We start from the raw sequence: 18,559 nt of genomic DNA, 5'->3' as shown, positions 1-18,559 counted from the left end.
TATTTCCAAATAAGGGCACATTCACGGGTCTTGGGGTTAGGACTTGACATCTTTTTGGAGACACAGTTCAACCCCTAACACTTACCTTTGAGGCGTTGGCATCCCTCACGCACAGCTCCTCTTCCTTTCAGAGACAGTCTCAGGCAGCCCGAGTTTAGCTCCAACTTGGTATCCTAATTAGCTGGAGCTCATCTGCTCTTGTCAAGGATCCTTGGCTGGTTGAGGAAAAGCCAGTGGTGCCAACCACTGTCCCCACTGGAATGGACCAGCTGCATGGTAAGAGGGTAAGTAAAAAAGGCAGGTCACCTTGTGTACATCAAAGTGTAACTACACCAAGAAGAATATAACAACCACTACTTGTCGATCACTTATTATCCGCCAGGCACTGGGTTAAGTTGTTTTTTTGTTTTGTTTTGTTTTTTTTAATATATTTTATTAATTTTTTACAGAGAGGAAGGGAGAGGGATAGACAGTTAGAAACACTGATGGGAGAGAAACATCAATCAGCTGCCTCCTGCACACCCCTAATGAGGATGTGCCCGCAATCAAGGTACATGCTCTTGACCAGAATTGAACCTGGGACCCTTCTGTCCACAGGCTGACACTCTATCCACTGAGCCAAACCAGTTAGGGTGGGTTAAGTATTTTACATGCATAATCTATGTATTCTGCACAGTAACCCTGAGAGCTAGGTATTTCATAGATGAGGGGGAAAACCAACAGCCAAGGTTCACAGAGTTGAAGTTTTTATCCAAAACCACTGACTACAAGCCTTCGCCAACAGTGTCTGGCATACATCAATGATGAAACATTAGCAAATATTTTTATCCTGTTGCCTCCTTTCCTATGGAGCTTTTGGGTTAAAATAACACTCTCTTCTCTCCTGGTTAACCTGGAGCCCTGCCTAGGCCTTATTAGTTCATGCCCTGGGGCTGTGGATGAAGTCCAAGAGCTGCAAGGGCAGTGGCCACAGGTGGTGCGGCCTTGGAACAAAGCTGGGCAAGGACCAGAGGAGGAAGCCTGTCCCCAGGGGCGCACCCTGCGTAGTTTTCCCAGGGCTGTGGGGCCCTCACGCACTCTGCTACCTCACCCTGGGGCTGAAGCGAGCCAGGCCTTACTCTGGAAGTGCTCCTGACGCTGCTGTCCAAAGCACCATTGTTTTCATTGTTCCAGAAAGTGGGCTGGGCAGCCTTTCCCAGGGGCTGAGTCCTTGGGCAGAGCCGCAGCGAAGGCCAGAAGCAAGGTCAGGGCTGGAGGGACTTAGGCCAGGCCTCTGCCTGCTGCACCCTGCGCTCTCCAAAGATTTTTCTGATTAGAAAAGTAATCAATGATTGCTTTTCAAAAACTACCAAAGTGTGTTCAAGGAAAAGCAACAGTTCTTCTCACAATCTTAGCCTTTGGTGTATAGGTTTCCATAATTCTTGTATTCACAAATAACATAGACACATACATATCAATAAAAAGACATAAGTACTCATCTGCTTTTGCATTGTGTTCTGTCTGTATTAACTTATTTTCTATTTAACTACTCTACAAGGTTTGGTTGTTTCTCTGTGTGGATGAAGCATAATTTATTCAATGAGACCTTTTTCATCTCCTGGTACATATAAACTAATTACTGAAATTCTGTGGTACACCAAAAAATATATTTTTTGCCTATCTGACAAAAAAAAAAAAGGGTATAATTTTGAGTCATTCACACCAGATGGCTATTGTTGTGTTGACTGCTGTCAATTTTTATTGGACAATCTAAGGGAAAAGAGGTCAGTGCACCTGACTAAATAGTCAGGTATGGCATGTTTTACAAATTCCTGAGGCACACTGGTTGAAAATCACTTAACTAGACTGTTGTAGGCTTTTATATTCTTTTCTATTCTACTTACAAACAATATGTAAATTAAAATTCTCATTCATAAGCCTTGGTTCTTTGCCCAATTATTTTGTTGGGATTAATTCTTTTTTTTGGGGGGGGGGGGTGTTTAATTTCTTAAATGTGAAGTTGCTGTATCAGAAGCTAAACATATTTCCAAGGTCAAAATTTTTATGTGTATTTCCAGATTGGCCCCTATTAATGTTAGATATGGTAACATTCCCACCAACAGCATTGAGACTAGTTCCCTCCTCTGTCCACTAAGGGTTATGCATTTAATAAGAAAAAGTTCTGTCTCATTTTAAATTACACTTTTAAAAAATCATGGGAGAGGTGGACCATAATTTATATTTCTGCAGATCTGTATTTTTTTTTTCTGCAGTCACTGGTGGTGGTGGTGTTTCTCTGCTGGGATCCCAAGTGAATTCTATCCATAGCTTGCATCTGTGTTTTCTTTACCAAGATGGATCCTTGCATAGTCTGGGGAAAGGAGGCCAATGACCATGAGACTCAGTGGTCAGTTATAATCTTTCCTTCATGAATTCAGGACAATTCGCTCATTTACTCTTTCATCCACTTAGAAATTATTCCTGCCTTAATCCTTTGCCCTGGTTTATTCATTTTTCCAAGTAGTTATTGAGCATCTGCTGCCTATGAAATGCCAGGTTCCCTGTGGTGTGTGTGTGTGTGGGGGGGGGGGGGGACTTGGAGGAAAATCTGCCATGGTCTGGAGTAGTCTCCACGTCTAATGGGCACATCAGTCCTGTAAATGGTGTTCCAGGAGTTCTGAGCCGGCCTGGTTGGTGGAGGGAATGGCAGGAGTGGCTGTGACCTGGGATGTGTGAGGGAGGCTGGAGCCAAGGCCCTCGTTAAGGGTGACAGTGGGGAGGGCAGTGGTGTGTTAGGGGTGCTGATGCAGGTGCACTGTCCCCTGAGCCCCGGGAACGAGGCTGGGAGCTGTGCTTTACTCCGGCGCAGCAGCGTGAACGAATTGGAGGGGAAGAGGGAGCAGGGACATCAGTGGAGCTGCAAGGGCAGCAGAGCAAAGATGAGCACTGGGAGAGGCTGAGCTCTGGAGGAGGGGCTGCATGAGGAGCTGGGAGACCTGGGTCATACTCCCTGCCACCGGCTTGTCTAGAAGGGAGCTGCTTTCAGAAAAGTCAGAGCTGCCTCTCAGAGAGCAGGGCCCCAGCTCGTGTCAGTCCAGGAACCACAGCTCACTGTGGAGCATCACTTGTTGGGGGCTCTCGGCCAAGTATGGGGGGACTCTGCCAGGTGTGGGGCATACTCTGCCAGGTGTGGGGGGTCTCTGCCAGGTGTGGGGCACACTCTGCCAGGTGTGGGGGCAGATTGAGAAAGCATGATCACAGGCTATAAGAAAGGCAGCTCGGTTGAAGGCGGGACTGCACCTGGGAGGAGAAGAAATGAGCTCTTGAGATATTCTTCTTTCCCTTTGTTCTTGTTGACAGCTGCTAAGCAGTCCCATCCGAGGCAGCTCTGTGATTTATGAACCCACTTCCTGAGGGGTGAACACCAGCCAGTGTATTTTTGTGGGCAGTTTCTCGGTAGCGGAAGAGCGTGTGTCCTGTGCCTTTTGATAGCGTGTGCTGATGGCCCTCCCAAAGCATCCTCTTCAATACTCAGGCAGCTAACAGAGCAGGGATGCTGGGTCACTTGCCTCAGGCTGTGTCAACAATGAGATTTATCAGAATTTGAAGCCAGCTGGGTCTGTCTTCAAACCTCTATTTTCTCCATGGTTCTACACTATACATTCCTGAACTTTCCCGGTAACTCTCACCGCGCCCTCCTACGTAGCAATTGACAAGAAGCCCCTTCAATCAGGGCCTCAGGCACCGGGTTGAAAGACTGGGGGTGGGCTAGAGTTCCACTCCAAGGTTGAAAAGGGGACAGGGCACTCCCCAAGACCAGAGCCTGCGGTGGCAGCTCAGTGTGGGGATGGAAGCAGGCCAAGTCTCGGGGGGGGGGGGGGAGAGGAGGCAGCCCAGCCTTAGAAGGACCCTGGGGGCTTCCTGGGAGGACTGAGAGGTGTCCACTCAGCCTGCACCTGAATCCAGAGAAGTCTTTATAAAAGGGGCGGTCAGCTCCGCATTCTTCTTATCTGCTGAGTTACGTTGAATCCTTGTGACAGTTCCACCCCCATAAGGTGGTGGCGAGGATATGTGTGTGCGCTGGTGTCAAAAGCATTACTCCTGGGCCTCTTAACATTCAGTACCAATCCCTGGATTCTCTCTCCTCTGCTTCCGTGGGTCCCCAGCTCCCACATGCCATCCTGGCAGGCTTGAATGACAATTCATGAAGCTGGGAGCTTCTCACAGTGCAATGCAGCCTCCCTTGGTGCCTGCCATACACTGCATCATCGGACGGGGATGGAGGGCTGGAGCTAGGCCACCAGGGCTCAGATTCTGGACCATTGTCTTTGGAAGCAGAGGTGAGTGATTCAAGTTGTCATCACCGGTAAAATGAAGATTCTGATATGTCAAGTCATAAGGTTACAGGGAGGGTTACAGAAGATCATCATTTTTCATTTTCCAGATTCCCCAGGTGGCTGAGGTGATGACTTCTGACATTCAGCACAGAGGTGAAGGAAGATAAAAATAATGATGGCATTGAAGGAAAACTGACTATGTGCTAGGCAGTGTTCTAAAGTCTTTGCATGTATTGTATTCGTTCCATTACAAATTTAGGTCCATTACAAATTCCCCCCAAATGTAAGCAACAAATATTCAACAATATTTTATTGTACACATCTCCCAGTTTCTGTGGATCAGGTGTCTGGGAGCAGCCTAGCTGGGGGGCTGTGGCTTAGGGTTTTTCATGAATTTGTAGCCAAATGTCACCCAAGTGTCCTCTGACAACTCTGGGCCCCCTTCCTCTCTGCCCTCAGCATCAGTGCGGGTGAAGGAGAGGCTTCCAGCTGCTGTGAGTTCGGAAGGCAGGCAGGGGTGCCTTGCCCTCGGAGGAATCCAAGTACAGACCGGAGAGTCCACTGGGCCCTCGTCGAGCCCTCTGGAAGGCTGGTGAGCTAAGCATGTTTCATAGACTTTCTCACTTATGCCTACTGACAATCTTATGAGGTTGGCATTGTTATGTCCCTGTTACAAATGGAGACTGGGGCCCCGCGAGGTAAATAGCTGGGCATGTTAAGAGGCAATGTCAGAACCTGCACCAGCTTTCTCTGCCCCGAGATGTCCTTGTAAACACTGTCGTCTGCTGAGCTGCGGGCGTGGGGGCGGAGGGGGAGGGTGGGGAGGGCACGAGCTGGGGCTGTCTGTCTGCGGCTCTAAGGCAGAGCCTCGAGATGCTCTGGTTTCCTCTGGACTAAGAAACAAAGCTCTGGCTCAGGCTGTGCCCCAGCCCAGGCTGCCAACCCCCTGCAGAATGTCTGGCTCGCCGCTGCCACTTCCCCTTCTGCAGCCTGGCAGGGCCGAGGCAGAGGAGCCTGAATGCTCCCCAAAAGCCACGGCAGGCCGGCGCGGTGAGGCCCGGCGGCCAGCATTGTGCAAGCAGGAGAAGGGGGCCCGGGCTCCTTTCTTTCCGGAGAATTTGTGTGCAGGACAAAGGGAGCCATTATCCCCGGGGCTGCCAGGCCTGCTGCCCAGGCCTGTGGCCCAGGTGTCACATGCTGTCCCCTCTCCCAGCCTGCTTTCTCCCTTTGTCTGTGGGATCACAGCGTCTTGGCCCTCGCTGCCTTCTCTGACGCCTCCCCTTTGGGCTCCGGCCTCTGACCACTGTTTTTCTGAAATGAACTTGAATGCGAGGGAGACGGAGAGACGAGAGGCAGCTGTGCGGGAGCTTTGGGTGCTGCCGCCGCTGGCTCCCCATTCTAGTCCGGTGGCCAAATCTGGACTCCAGCCCTGTTGGTGGGGAACTGGCGCTCTGCCTGGTTTTATACCAGGCTCCTTCAGGGATCTCCCTTGAAATCCAGCCTGAGCCCCCTGGCTGGGCCGTCTCCTTCGCCTTCATCGCTCTCCCCTCTCCTCACTCCCATGCACGGCAAACTGGGACCAGCTTCTGGAAGCTGCTTGCCAGCCAGCACACATTGCCCACCAGGGTGCCTTCACAGATTGGTCTATCCCCTTCACTTAGAAGCCCCTCCCTCTTTCCTGCTGGCTAAGAAGGCCTCAGCCTTCAAAGCTTTCCAAGAAGGCCTTGGTCGCCCTCCACTGTGCCCGTTAGCTCCTGAGTTGACACACTCACCTGCCCTAGGCCACAGGTGACGTGGTGCGCTGGTGGTGAGAGGGGCCTCTGTGTCTGACTGCCCTTGTTCAGGTCCCAATTCTGCCATTGAGCAGCAAGTGGCTTTGGACAGGTCATGGCATCTCCCTGGGCCAGCTTACTTGCCTAGGAAATGGGATGGGTGGGCCCCTGCCAGGACCGGTGAGATCATACCTGTGGGGGGTGCAGCCCAGGCACATACTGGAGCACTCATGGAGCTGGCTTGTTTCTATCATCAGTGAAACATTTATGGGTGCCCCCACTGTGTCGGTATCTGGGCTAGGCTGGGGAGACACAAAAACAAGGTAGATGTGGTCTTGCTCATCAGAGAAACAGGCAAACAGAAGCCCAAGAGACCTCACAGCTCCTGGAATACAAGTTGTGGGAGGGAGGGGTTGAGGTTCTGCAGAACCAAACCTGGAGACAGGAGTGGCCTGAGATGAGAGTCTGTGTCCATGTTGTTGGGGGGAATCCTGTACCCCATGAAAGGCTGGGCTGAGGGGTCGATTTTCTGTCGTCCTTCACCCCTGCTCCTGGCTCAGAGTGGACAGAGCACAGAACTCCCAGTTTGAATCAAGTTTCCCTCTTGCTTCATCAGATTTCTGCTTCTCTCTGGGACCATTCTTATCAGCATGCAAGCACGCGGTACTATCTCTCATCTTCAAAAATAAGAACAGAAACTCCCTTGAGGGCACATTCATCTCTACCCCATGTCTCGGCTTCCTGTTCTAGATTATTTCCTCCACAGATTGGCCTATGCCCAGATTTTACTCCTCTCCTCCCACATTTTCCTCAGGCCTCTTAAAATTCCTTGCGTGCCCATTGAACATATCTGATCAAGGTCCCGAGACCTCCATTTTGCCCAAAACACTGGGAAATGGTTATTGTTGTTTTACTGGCGCTTGGATTGTGAGTTGACCGGCTGATCATTTCCTCACTGTGTCGGTTTTCTACAGCTTCTGTAGCAAACCACCAAAAGTTTTGTGACTTATACCAACCCGAGTTTATTATTTGACAGCTCTGTGGATAAGGAGGTGGAGGAGGGTCTTGCAAGGCAAAGATTCTGGAAGAGCTGCCCTCCTGTCTGGAAGCTCCAGGAAAGAAGGTTTCCTTGTCTTTTCCAGCAAATAAGGCTCCTAGAGGCTGCTCACCTTCCTTGGTTCATGGCCTCCTCTCTCCACCTCCAAGAGCGGCAACACCTAGTTTCTCTGACCCGTATTCTGTAGTCCTGGCTCCCTCCGGCCCTCTGCTTTTAAGATCTACCCAGGTCATACGGAGGATCCTGCACCTCAAGGTCCATGGTCTTAGTTACACCTGCGATGTCTCTACCAGGTTGGGTGCCCTTCCCAGAGTCCGGGGAGTAGAATGTGAATATCTTTGGGAGGCCATCATCCTGCCTACTGCATTCATTCTTAATTTTTTTTTTTTTTCTTCACTTAGCTTCTAGAACTCCGCTCTTTCCTTGTTTTCCTCCTTTTCTGAATTTAGTTTTAGCCTCTTCACTGCATCTTCCTTCTCATCTCAATGTTTAGATGCCACTGGGACCAGAGCCCAGTCCTCAGACCCCTACACTCACTCTCTAAAAATCTCATTCAGGCCATTGGCCTTGCACGTGTCCTCAGCTTCTTGTCTCCTCCTGAACTCCAGGTTCAAAGACCAGTAAAATACCTGCTTATCACCTTCTCTTTCCTAGCTAAATGGCACTTCCATGTTCAAGCTGAACTCTGAATTTTATTCAAATACCTTCTTCCTCATCTTCTTTACCTCAGGAGAAACACTGCCTTCAGCTCAGGCCCAAAGCCTGGGAGTCATTCCTGAGATGGTTCACTTTCTCACACTCCACTTCCTGTTTAGCTGCAAGTCTTGTTGACTATTCCTTCAAAATAAGTCTGGAGTCCACCTCTTTGTCATCACTGACACCATCAGCACGCTGGTCCAAGCCAGCTCATCCCACCTGGGCCACTGAACAACCTTCTAAGTAAGAGCCTGCTTCCTCCGTCATCCCCCATCCCACCCCCACCATCAGATCTCCACACAGCGCCCAGAGTGAAACTTTCGGATGGAGTCAGAACACCCCCTTCCCCTTCTGAAGCCCCCTCCGCTGGCAACAGCTTCCCATCCCTTCTCATAAAATGCAGTATCTCTGCCATGTCTTCCTGGCACCTGATATTAATCCACTTCTTTCACCGGTGACCTCCTCATTTTCGGCACCCCAACCTGACTGGCTGCCTTGCTGTTCTTCAAACACACTGAGTATGTTATTGACACCAGGTCTCCACTCTGGCTGTTCCTTTGCTTAAATGTCTCTGCCCAGATATCCATTCTGGCCTCTGCTTAAACATCACTTCCCCTGAGAGGTCATTTTGCATTATTTTCTTTGTGTCATATACGTTTATTTGTTTATTATCCCTCTTCCCCACTAGAACATAATATCTAGGAGGGCAGGGACTCTGTTGTCTTGTTCATTCTGTATCAGCAGCATCTACAATACGGCCTGGCATGTATATAGTAGGCATCCAACATGCTAGTTACCTGAATGAATGAGTGAATGGATGAAGAATGAAGAGGGAGGTGGAGGTCAGTCTGGGGCAGGTGGACTCCTTGTTAAGAAGAACATGCGGGACTCAGAGATGGTAGGCAAGGCCTCGGAGGGAGACAGTCTCCATGGCAACAGTGGCTGGGAGGCTCAGTGGCTGCTCTTGGGGGAAGGCCAGAGGAGGCAGGCGAGCTGGCAGCTCCTGTGGGGACACCAGGGGGAGCAGAAAGTCAGTGCCCAGGCTGGCATCCAGCTCAGACACCGTGACTCCTTCCCGGCTTCTACATCTTGGCTCTGGCCTTAGCAGACCCAGCAGATGGGCTCCCAGCAGGGACCCGGGTCTCACCCGGCACAGACTCTGCGAGTGCAGGACAGGTGCCCAGTCTCCTGCTCTCTAGCTGACAGAGGCTCCCAGATCCATGTAATCCCGGATCAGAACGCTCAAAGGCACCCCACCAGGTAGGGAGCAGCCCAGCAGCAGGGCTGTGAGTGAGGGGGCAATAACAGTACAATCGGAGCTGCCAGCCTTCCTCACTGTGTGTGGGAGCGCCACTTAGCTCACTCCACCTACTCCCCACAGCACCTCTCATTTAAGAAATGTGCCAGAGAGGTGAAGGCGCTGGTCCAAAGTCACACAGCGCAGAAGCGCTGGATGAGGACTCAATAGTCCCTGTCCTTCTGTTCCCCTCTGGGCAATCAGCATGGGCCCCACCTCACCTCCTCCTTAAGCTGCCACCGTGAGAACCTCTCTCCCCCACGCCGCCACGGCACCGTGTATCTTGTCCTCTGTGTGCCACTGGTTCCAGACCATTTCGTTTTAGAAATAAATACACACCAGGTGGGCAGTGATGAAGAGTAACAGCCTCTAAAGGGCTCTGCATGCATAGACCCTTTTGGTTCTTACAAGCACCCTCTGGGGTAGGAAATGCTATTGTACCCATTTTTCAGATGAGGAGACTGAGCTACCCCGGGTGAGTGAGTGGGATGGAAACCGAAGCCATCTGACTCCAACTCTTAATCCCTGGTCCGTACCAAGTGATGAGCTGTGAGAGGAACAGACATGTGCTACGGGGATACAGAGAGGGGAGTGACATGTTTGGGCGGGCTCCCACGGGACAAAGAGGATATAAGGATGTTGCCAGGGAGAGGAGACAAGCACAGTCAGACAGAGGAACAGAAGTCCAGATAAAAGCACCGAGGCTCTAAGGTACAGAGGGAGTTCATGCACACCATGGTTCCTAAGCTCCTTGAAGGCAAAAAGAGTCTTGTTTACTTCTCCGTAAATATGAGTTGAATTTAAAAAATGAAAGATTTCATCTGGCATGGCTCTCAGCTTGGGGGCCAGACAGGAAGAAAGGTGTATTTCTTGAGCGCCTCGAAGCGCTAGGCCCTTTTGTGTGTGTATGTCACGCAAAGACAGGCCCGTGTGGTGGCATCATTGTCACGTCTCAGACAAGGAGACTGAGGTGCAAACAGGAAGTGCCTCCCACTCGCTTCTGTCAGACCTCAGAGCCCATTTCCTCTGCTCTTCACAGGCCTCTGGAGCCGTTTCCAGCTTTTGAGGTAATAACTGTGAAACCCAGGAAGGAGTGTCTGTCACATAATTTCCTCTCTACCCTGTGCATTTCCTCTATCCCCTTCCCCTCGTCCCTCATCACCCACCCAGGCACTGCTCTCCTGGGACCTAGCAGCCCATTGCTTTTCTGAGTCATGTGGGCGATAGGACTTTCAAGGGAATAAACATTATTAAAAAAAAAAAAAAAAAACACATTAAAATTTACTTTATTATTCCTTTTTCTAGTATAGACCACTCCACGTCCATTGTTGACAAAGAAGATTCAGAAAAGCCCCGTGCCCTCTGTGTGACTAGGGGCAAGCTTCAAAGGCCATGAGCCTCAGTCTCTAAAAAACATCAAAGGAGAATCAAAGTATGCATCCTGAGTGCACAAAGACTTTTATGTACAAATCTGCTCAACACAGCATTGTCCATGCTCTTGAGAAAGTAGAAACTAACCCTGGGTCCATCAATAGGGCATCGGTGAAATAAATTTGGTGCATTTGCACAGGGCCACTAAAAAGTATAAAGCCAACCCATAGCCATTGATTTAGAAACTTCTTGGGTCACCATGGAGTGACAAAAGCAGTGTAATAGCGGATGTAATGGATCATTTCTGCTGGCCTCTCCTAGTTGCTCTCTGTTTTTCTCCACCCTGCTCTGTGCCTGTAGTATTGGCCTCCATGGACTGCTGTCAATGGGCTTCTCTGCCTTCTAACTCTGGCTGGGCTGGCCAGCCAGAGGCACCAGCAGCTGAGGGTTGGGGCAGCGTGAGGTCAAGGTATTTATTCCTCGGGCTCCATCCCTGTTGGTTTTCTGGGGCTGGCTGTGTCTCTGGGGAAGGGTCCAGCTCCTGCGGGGCAGCCTTCTCTGTACAGCTCTGGTTTGCAGGAGCCACTCCTTCCCCTTGACCTTCAGGCCTAGGGTGATAGTGGCTCTCCCTGTTGCTAGCTGTGGTATAAACCACGATTCCTTGCTGGTGTTCCTAACCTCTGGCCAGACCAATGTAAATAGTCTCTTTATTAAACTCTCCTCAATTACTCACTTTAATGGGTCATCTATTTCTATCAAGAGCTCAACTAACACACTGATATAACCCCATTTAGGCAAAATTATATCCACCTGCAACCCAATAAGGGAGGTTTGGAAGGATGTCCATGAAAACATTGTTGCCTCGGTGTGGTGGCAATTGGATGAAATTCTTTCCTCTCCATGCTTTTCTGAAATGTTAACACTTTTCTCCCACAAGCAGGCATTTAGCTTTGATCCTAGAAAACCAAGCAACCTGGAAAGGGCTTTTACACCTGGCACTGTTCCCCCTTAAGGTCCTAGTGAGTGAGCCCACTCATGTGAGGATTTCTCCGATATTTGCATTGAGATGTGATTTCCTCAAGCGAGAAGGACTCTAATGTAAATGGACCAGCCCAGCATCCCTGGCTTTCTCACCAGGGAGCATCTCAGAACAAGTTCAGTCAACTCAGTCAAGTTCAGAGGCTCTTCTCTGCCTCTCGTGCCCTCACGTCTGTCACCAAGCCACCAGCTCTCCCCCAGCCCTCTCTGGGTACAAGGGCAGAAAGAGCCAGATGAAACCCAGGCTAATAAACTCACAACAAAAGTGCCCCTCTGGTCTGATGGGTCAGCATATCTCGGCCAGAATAACCGAGAGGACTTCCAAAGGAATGCCTCCTTTTTTCATAGAACTTGGCAATGAATTAATCATTGTTTATTGGGGCTGCCTGATCCTGGGCCCCAGTAATGGTGCTAAGACATAAATCACAGCTCTTTGGGGTGGGGAGGAGGAGGGAGCCCAGGATGGCAGTAAAGAGCTGTTCTTCTAACACAGGGGGGAAAATCCTTGTTTTCAAGCAGCTGGGAGTGCACTTGGGGCTATTTATAATCTGCTGCTGAGCTAAGGCATTTCTGCAGCTGGGCTGGGAGATAATCAGCCCGGTTTTCTTCTCAAGCCAGGTCTGCAAAACAGAGCCCTCTCCTCAGTAGCCCACCCCGCCCCATCTGCCTCGGGGCTACCGAGCCGGCCTCCTTTGCTGGGCTTCAGCTTCCAAAAAAGCAAAGGGTACATTTAAAAGCAGAAAGGCCAAAATACCTCGGCTCAGAGATGAAGGCAGGGATTGTGACCCGCTGGCAGATGGATTTGTCTAGGGCAGGCCTGTGGAATGTCCATGAACTTGGCACACAAAGGGCCTTTCAGAGCCTTGGGGAAGGGGCACATGCCACAGGCTCTGTTTCTTTCTCCCAGAAGTTGCTCCAGATAGAAAAACAGAGTCCCAGGGAGGGTAAATTCCAAAGCGCTCCCTGTGTATGTCTTGGCAGGAGACTGAGTGTCCAGTCAAAACTTCTGGGACAGGGCTCAAAAGACCAGCCCCCTAGTCCCGTCTCTGCCATGACTGCCTGAGGACCCAGTCAGTCATGTCTTTGGACCTAGGTTTCCTCATCTATATAACAGGCTCAGTGTTGGTTCACACTTCTCAAACTCATTTAATAGGTTGTTTTATAAAAATAATATTGCATAGAAGCAATATACAAGCAGGGAAACTGGTTGAAGAGAAGCAGGGAGGGAGGTGGAGATGGAAGCCCACCCATTTGGCCTCTTTCTCAGCCTGACCTGATGGATGATGACTGTCCAGGAGCTCGAGGCTCCATGATCATTTGCTCATTGCTGGCTTTGAAATCATTCATTCATTAATCCACTCAACTTCCACAAATATTTACTGAACTCCTGGCAGGTGTCAGGCTGGGCTTGGTGTTGGAGGTAAAAAGACAAATAAAGTCTGGCCAGTGTTGCTCAGTGGTTGAGCATCAACCTATGAGTCAGGGCACCTGCCCAGATTGAGGGCTCGATCCCTAGTAGGAGGTGTGCAGGAGGCAGTTGATCAATGATTCTCTCTCGCCATTGATGTTTCTATCTCTCTCACCCACTCTCTCCCTTACTCTCTGAAATCAATAAAAAAAAAATTTTTTTTAAAGACAAACAAGAACAACATTGTCATTCCTTGTGGAGTTTGTAATCTATTTGGTGAGATAGATATTGATTAAATATGCACATTATTTAATATATTGATTAAGTAAGTACTTTAATATAGATATTGATTAAATCCATATACTTTAAAATTATATATAAGTAGGTAAAATAAATGTATATCTGGGTTGAGTAGAGTCCTCTCCCCCAAATTCATGTCCTTCCGAGAACTTCAAAATGTGATCTAATTTGGAAATAGAGTCTTGGCAGATAGAATTAGTTAAGATGAAATCATACTCAAGTAGGCTTCGCCCTAAATCAAATTTGACTGGTGTCCTTACAAGAAGAGGGAAGAGAGACAAAGTCACGCGTGAGAGAATGCCCTTTGGTGACTTAGGCAGAGATGCAGCTGTGAGCCAGGGCGCACCAAGGACTGTCAGCAAACCACCGGAAACTAGGGAGAGTTAGGGAAGGGTTCTCCTCCAGAACTACTGGAGGAAGTAAACCCTGCTGACACCTTGATTTTGGACTTCCAGCCTCCAGAACTGTGAGAATAAAATTCTGTTGTTTTAAGCTATTCAGGTTATGGTATTTGTTACAGCAGCTCTAAGGAACCAGTAAAAATACAATTCATCCTTATTATTTGTGGAAATTATGTTTTATAAAGTTACCATAAGCGTTGTGTTGGTGAATATGGCACCATTGCTCCTAGGCAAAATACAGGGTTAGGTTCCTATGAGGCTCCAGTCATAGCATTTTCATTAACCACTCCAAACATGACCTTATTTTATGTGCACTTCTGTTTAAATACACCTTTTTTAATATACCGTGATTCATTCATGTGCACTCATGGCCAACCGCAGTACAACGCATGCCTGAATGAATCTCTTCTCCACAGGACACCTCCCAGCCTTCTTGAGCTTGGGAACACAGGTAGCACTTTAGCACTAACTACACTGGGGTCATTCCAAACAGCAAAACCCCCAACCAAAAGCCCAAAAATGAAAACATGGCACAAAATTGACCGTGAAAAGGACACTTGTATGAAGCTTGAGAGCTGAACAAGAAGCAGAGTGTTACCTTGTTGGACCTCAGTTGGGAACATGGGCGTTGAAGTGACTCAAATTTTTCACCTTTAGTGCATGTCCACAGATGACCTCAAAAGCACTGTGATTTGGGAGTTACAAATAAATTTAGGGTGTAGGCAAACTCACAGAATCTATAAATAGTGAGGGTTGACTACACACACACACACACACACACACACACACACACACAAATAGTAAGAAAGACTGTTAAGGAAAAGAACAGTTTGAAAGAGGGGATACTTACCTACTTACCTTAGCTATCATAGTCAGGGGGCCACCTAAGTAGTGGCATTTCAAGGCAAGGCCTGAAGGACAGAGAGGAGCCAGGGACAGAGGGAAAAGGTCAGCCAGCAAAAGAGGCAGCTTGCAGGAAGTCCCGAAACAGGGAGAGCTCAGAGCATTTGACTGAGGTGGGAGTTCATGAGCAAGATGATGAATGGTATGGGTGAGAGTTCTATTTAAAGTGCAGTCAGAAGCTATTGGAGCATTTTGAACAGATGAATGAAATGTCCAAGGCAGAGCTCGCTCTCTCTCTCTCTCTCTCTCTCTCTCTCTCTCTCTCTCTCTCTGTCTCTCTCTCTCCCTGTCTCTCTCTCTCTCCCACAGGTTTGCCGGAGCAAGATCTGGTGGCCTCAGCTGCTACTCTGAGAAATAAACTTGTGAGACTCTCAAATTCTTCCTTGGATCTACACATGGATATAAATAAATGCCAAGCAAGGCGTCATGGTGTGGTCATGCCTCAGTTTATTCTGCACACAGTGCTGTTTAATTTTTAAAATCAGATCTACTAAGAATATAAAGCCTCAAACCAAGGGAGTAGCACTCCCATGTGACCATTTCAGCTCCCACAGCAGGAAAGGGGGGGAGGTATTTTTAGCAGGGAGATCTCTCAGTGCCCCTAAACTACGCTGGAGTGGCTGCCCTGCCCCGGCATTCGGCAGCTTCGCCTATCAACTTTCATCACAGTCCAGGCATGGGACCAGGCGTGGAGGCTGAGGTGCCCCTGCTGCCAGGAATGCCTGACCAGAAACTGCTCTGGGTGTGTCCTGGGGCTCCTCCCTTCATTTGACCCCAACGCTGATGGCTTCCTGGCCTGGTGAAATCTTCCAGAAGCAGGGAGGAGCCTGAGCTCTGAGTGAGACAAACTTCATGGGTTGTCTCCGGCTCTAGAACAAACTGCCTAATCTCTTCAGGCCTCAGATCAGAACCCCCCGTCCCCACAGCCACCCCCACGGCGACCACCACCAAGTCTGACGGGAAGAAACACGGCGCTGGTTGGCCCATTGTGCACTGGAAGGGGAATCAGTGAGGCACGCGTTGTCTTTCCTCCCTCGAGGAGCAAGTCCTGCTGATCACGGAGACACCAGAGGAAGCAGTTTCTTGGCCTGTGCTGAGTAAGGAAGCCCTCTGCCACCTCATCATCTTTCCTTCCTCTTCTCCTGGCTCACCCGCATTCCCTCCTGCAGGACACGCTGAGGAGTTATGAGGAGTCAAAAGACAGAATGACGAATAAGTGATTCTTCTGGTCTGGTATTTGGAGGACTAATTCAGTTCAAAGGTCAGAGGTGTAGAGGCTATTGGGCGAACACCTTGGTATTTTAATATGAAAACTGCCTGCCTGCCCAGAGAGCCTGCCTTTGTTCCTCAGTTTACCTGAACACCAGCCTTTTCATTCAGCAGAGGGTTGTAGTCAGTCCTGGCCAAGCACTGTGAGCTTTTGTCCTCGTTCTGACACTTCCAGGGGGACCCTGGGCAGGTCCCTCACCCTTTTGAGCGCCCCCTGTCTGTAAAGGGTATGCACAGACAGCCCAGGCAGCCGCCTCCACGTCCACGGGCAGGCATTTTATCACATTCTTTTGTGCTTAAGGACTCCAGAATTAGATCCTCAAATATGCCTGAGAAACATCCACTCCACAGGAGTTCAAACCCAGTAATGGAATCTGTCACAAACAACCAGGCGGCCTGTCCTGAAGCCACCTCTTCCTGGGAGGTCCGGAGCCTCCCTCCCCTCACCCTGTATTTGACTTCCCTTCCCGCCCCACAGGGCAATGCCCGCTGGGCAGCAGATGCAGTGTTTGCGTGGAGCTGGACGTGAGAAACTGGCCCAGGAGAGGACCCGCTGTAGGAAGCAGGACTGGACATCTTGCCTCTGGTCTCGGAAGCCCCAGATTCCAGCCTGGGGAGGGAGAGGGGCCGGAGGAAGCTACCCCCGCCCCTGGCGACCAGTGTTGTGATGGGGAAAATAAAGTGCTAAGAGGCACAGACACAAAGCTCCACTCTGCAGAATGTGCTGATAACGCTTTGATCCATCACTTCTTGGCTTTTCCCCCCTAAGTTTGCCAAGCATTTTCACACAGAATGCTCATCTGTTCCTCACGCGCGAGGCGACTTTCCCCCGGGGACTAAGGCCCCTGTGTGGCTGCAGACACAGCAGTTACTGCTGAGAGTCTTGAGCAGCTTCCATCGGTGAGGACCTTCTCCGGGCCAGGCCTGTGCTGAGCCTTGACAAGCGAGACCTCTCTTCTCCCAACACACATTACATGTTTCCCTCTTTAAAAAAATTACAGTAACATATATATCACATAGAAGTCACCATTTCACCATTTTGAAGTGTACGCACAGGCCAGCGGCATCCACGCTGTCTTGCTGCCCTCCCTGCGTCCACCCACAGAGTTTTTGATCTTAGTGCTGCGAACGGTTTGGATTGGTGTCCAGATCTCGGGACAGCTGCCGATATGCTGTGTAGCTCTGAGCCTAGGGCTCGTTCCCGCTCCTGCCTTCTGTTTGCTCATTCTTGAGGTAATGACAGAGCTTGAGTCACGAGGCTGCGGGAGGATTAGGTGAGGCAGCGTGCCTGGCAGAATTAGGCGCTCCGTGAAAGCAGGCAGGGAGTATTCTGGTGAGCATCGATTTCCTGGCTTTGAGATGAGAGACCAAGTAGCCAGAAGGGCCATGGTGACGCCGGAGGTTCCTCATCTGTGAATCTTGGGGTCCCTCTGACAACAGACCGACTTTAAGGCTGTTGGGGGATTAAACGAGGTAATAAATGCAAACTGCCTGGGATAGAGTGAGTGCTTACTAAATGGCTGTCGGTGGTAGAATTACCCCTATTTTAAAGTTTTACAACTCTGTTCCTTCTCCTATGTTCTTGGGGAGAATGTAAATTGGTACAACTCCCATGGCGGGCAATTTGGCAATACTACTAAAATGACCCAGCAAGCCCACTCCTGATCACAGAGGACAGTAGGGCAGTGATGACGTCGAGGTTTTTCATTGCAGCATTGGTTGTAAATGTCCAACAGTTTAGGGCTGATTAAAACAATTATGAATTGGCAAACTACACAGCCTTGAAAAACACAGAGGAAGCTCTTTCAGTTCTGAACTGGAAAGATCTCCAAGAGAGATTCATTGAGAAAAAAGATGAACATTAAGTATCACCATGCAAGCTTATCATATTTACAAAAAAGGAGTGTAGGTATATAATCATATTAGCATGTGCATTTTTAAAATCTCTGGAGGGATATACAGCAGGCATCGAGTCCCTGAGAGCTAGTGAAGGGAGGGAGAATTCCTTTTTTAAATTTTTATTGATTTCTGAAAGGAAGGGAGAGATAGAAACATCAATGATAAGAGAGAATCATTGATTGGCCCCACAATGTGGATCAAGCCTACAACCCTGGCATATGCCCTGACCAGGAATCGAACCATGACCTCCTGGTTCACAGGTCTATGCTTAACCACTGAACCACACCAGCCGGCAAGAGAGGAAGAATTTTAACTGTACATTTATAGTAGTTTTTTGTAACCTCTAGAATGTATTACTTATTTAATTTTAAAAATTAACTAGAGTAAAATTTTATTAAGAAAAAGCCAGGCCGTGATAGGTCATTGAACTATGAACAGGCAGTCACAGTTAAATTCCTGGTCAGGGCACATGCCCAGGATCGCAGGCAGGGTGGGCTCCATCCCCAGTGAGGGGTGGAGGTTGGGGTGGGGGAAGTCGTGTGCAGGAGGCAGCCAATCCATTATTCTCTCTCATTATTGACATTTCTATATCACTCTCCCTTTTCCTTCTTCTCTGAAATCAATAAAAAACATTTTTTTAAAGAAAAGAAAGAAAGGCAGAAAAGGAGGGAGGCAGGCAGGAAGAAGGCAAGGGAGGAGAGAGAGAGGCAAGAGGGAGGGAGGGAGGCAGGCAGGAATGTGTTCCCAGCAGACCCGGGCAGGGTAGGGCTGAGGAGAGCGGGTCTGTGCCGGCGGGGAAGAGGGACGTGCTGCTTGTCACTGCGCCCTGGAT

General features: G+C 49.4%; 1 long non-coding RNA gene across 2 annotated transcripts in view; it reads right to left on the bottom strand.

Annotated features, from left to right (window-relative positions):
* LOC311612164 overlaps positions 1-14,676 on the bottom strand; it is a 29,112-nt gene extending 14,436 nt beyond the window's left edge. For both annotated transcript variants that reach the window (XR_014793238.1, XR_014793239.1), the window contains exons 1-2: positions 14,507-14,676; positions 86-269 (exon numbers count right to left, since the gene is read on the bottom strand). This is a non-coding gene — a long non-coding RNA (uncharacterized lncRNA). The remainder of the gene's footprint in view (positions 1-85; positions 270-14,506) is intronic.
* Between the last annotated feature and the right edge of the window lie 3,883 nt (positions 14,677-18,559).

This window comes from Pipistrellus hanaki (assembly GCF_964339955.1).
Source record: "Pipistrellus hanaki genome assembly, chromosome: 17".
Classification (NCBI taxonomy): Eukaryota; Metazoa; Chordata; class Mammalia; order Chiroptera; family Vespertilionidae; genus Pipistrellus; species Pipistrellus hanaki.
This window is presented reverse-complemented; position numbering and strand designations above follow the sequence as displayed.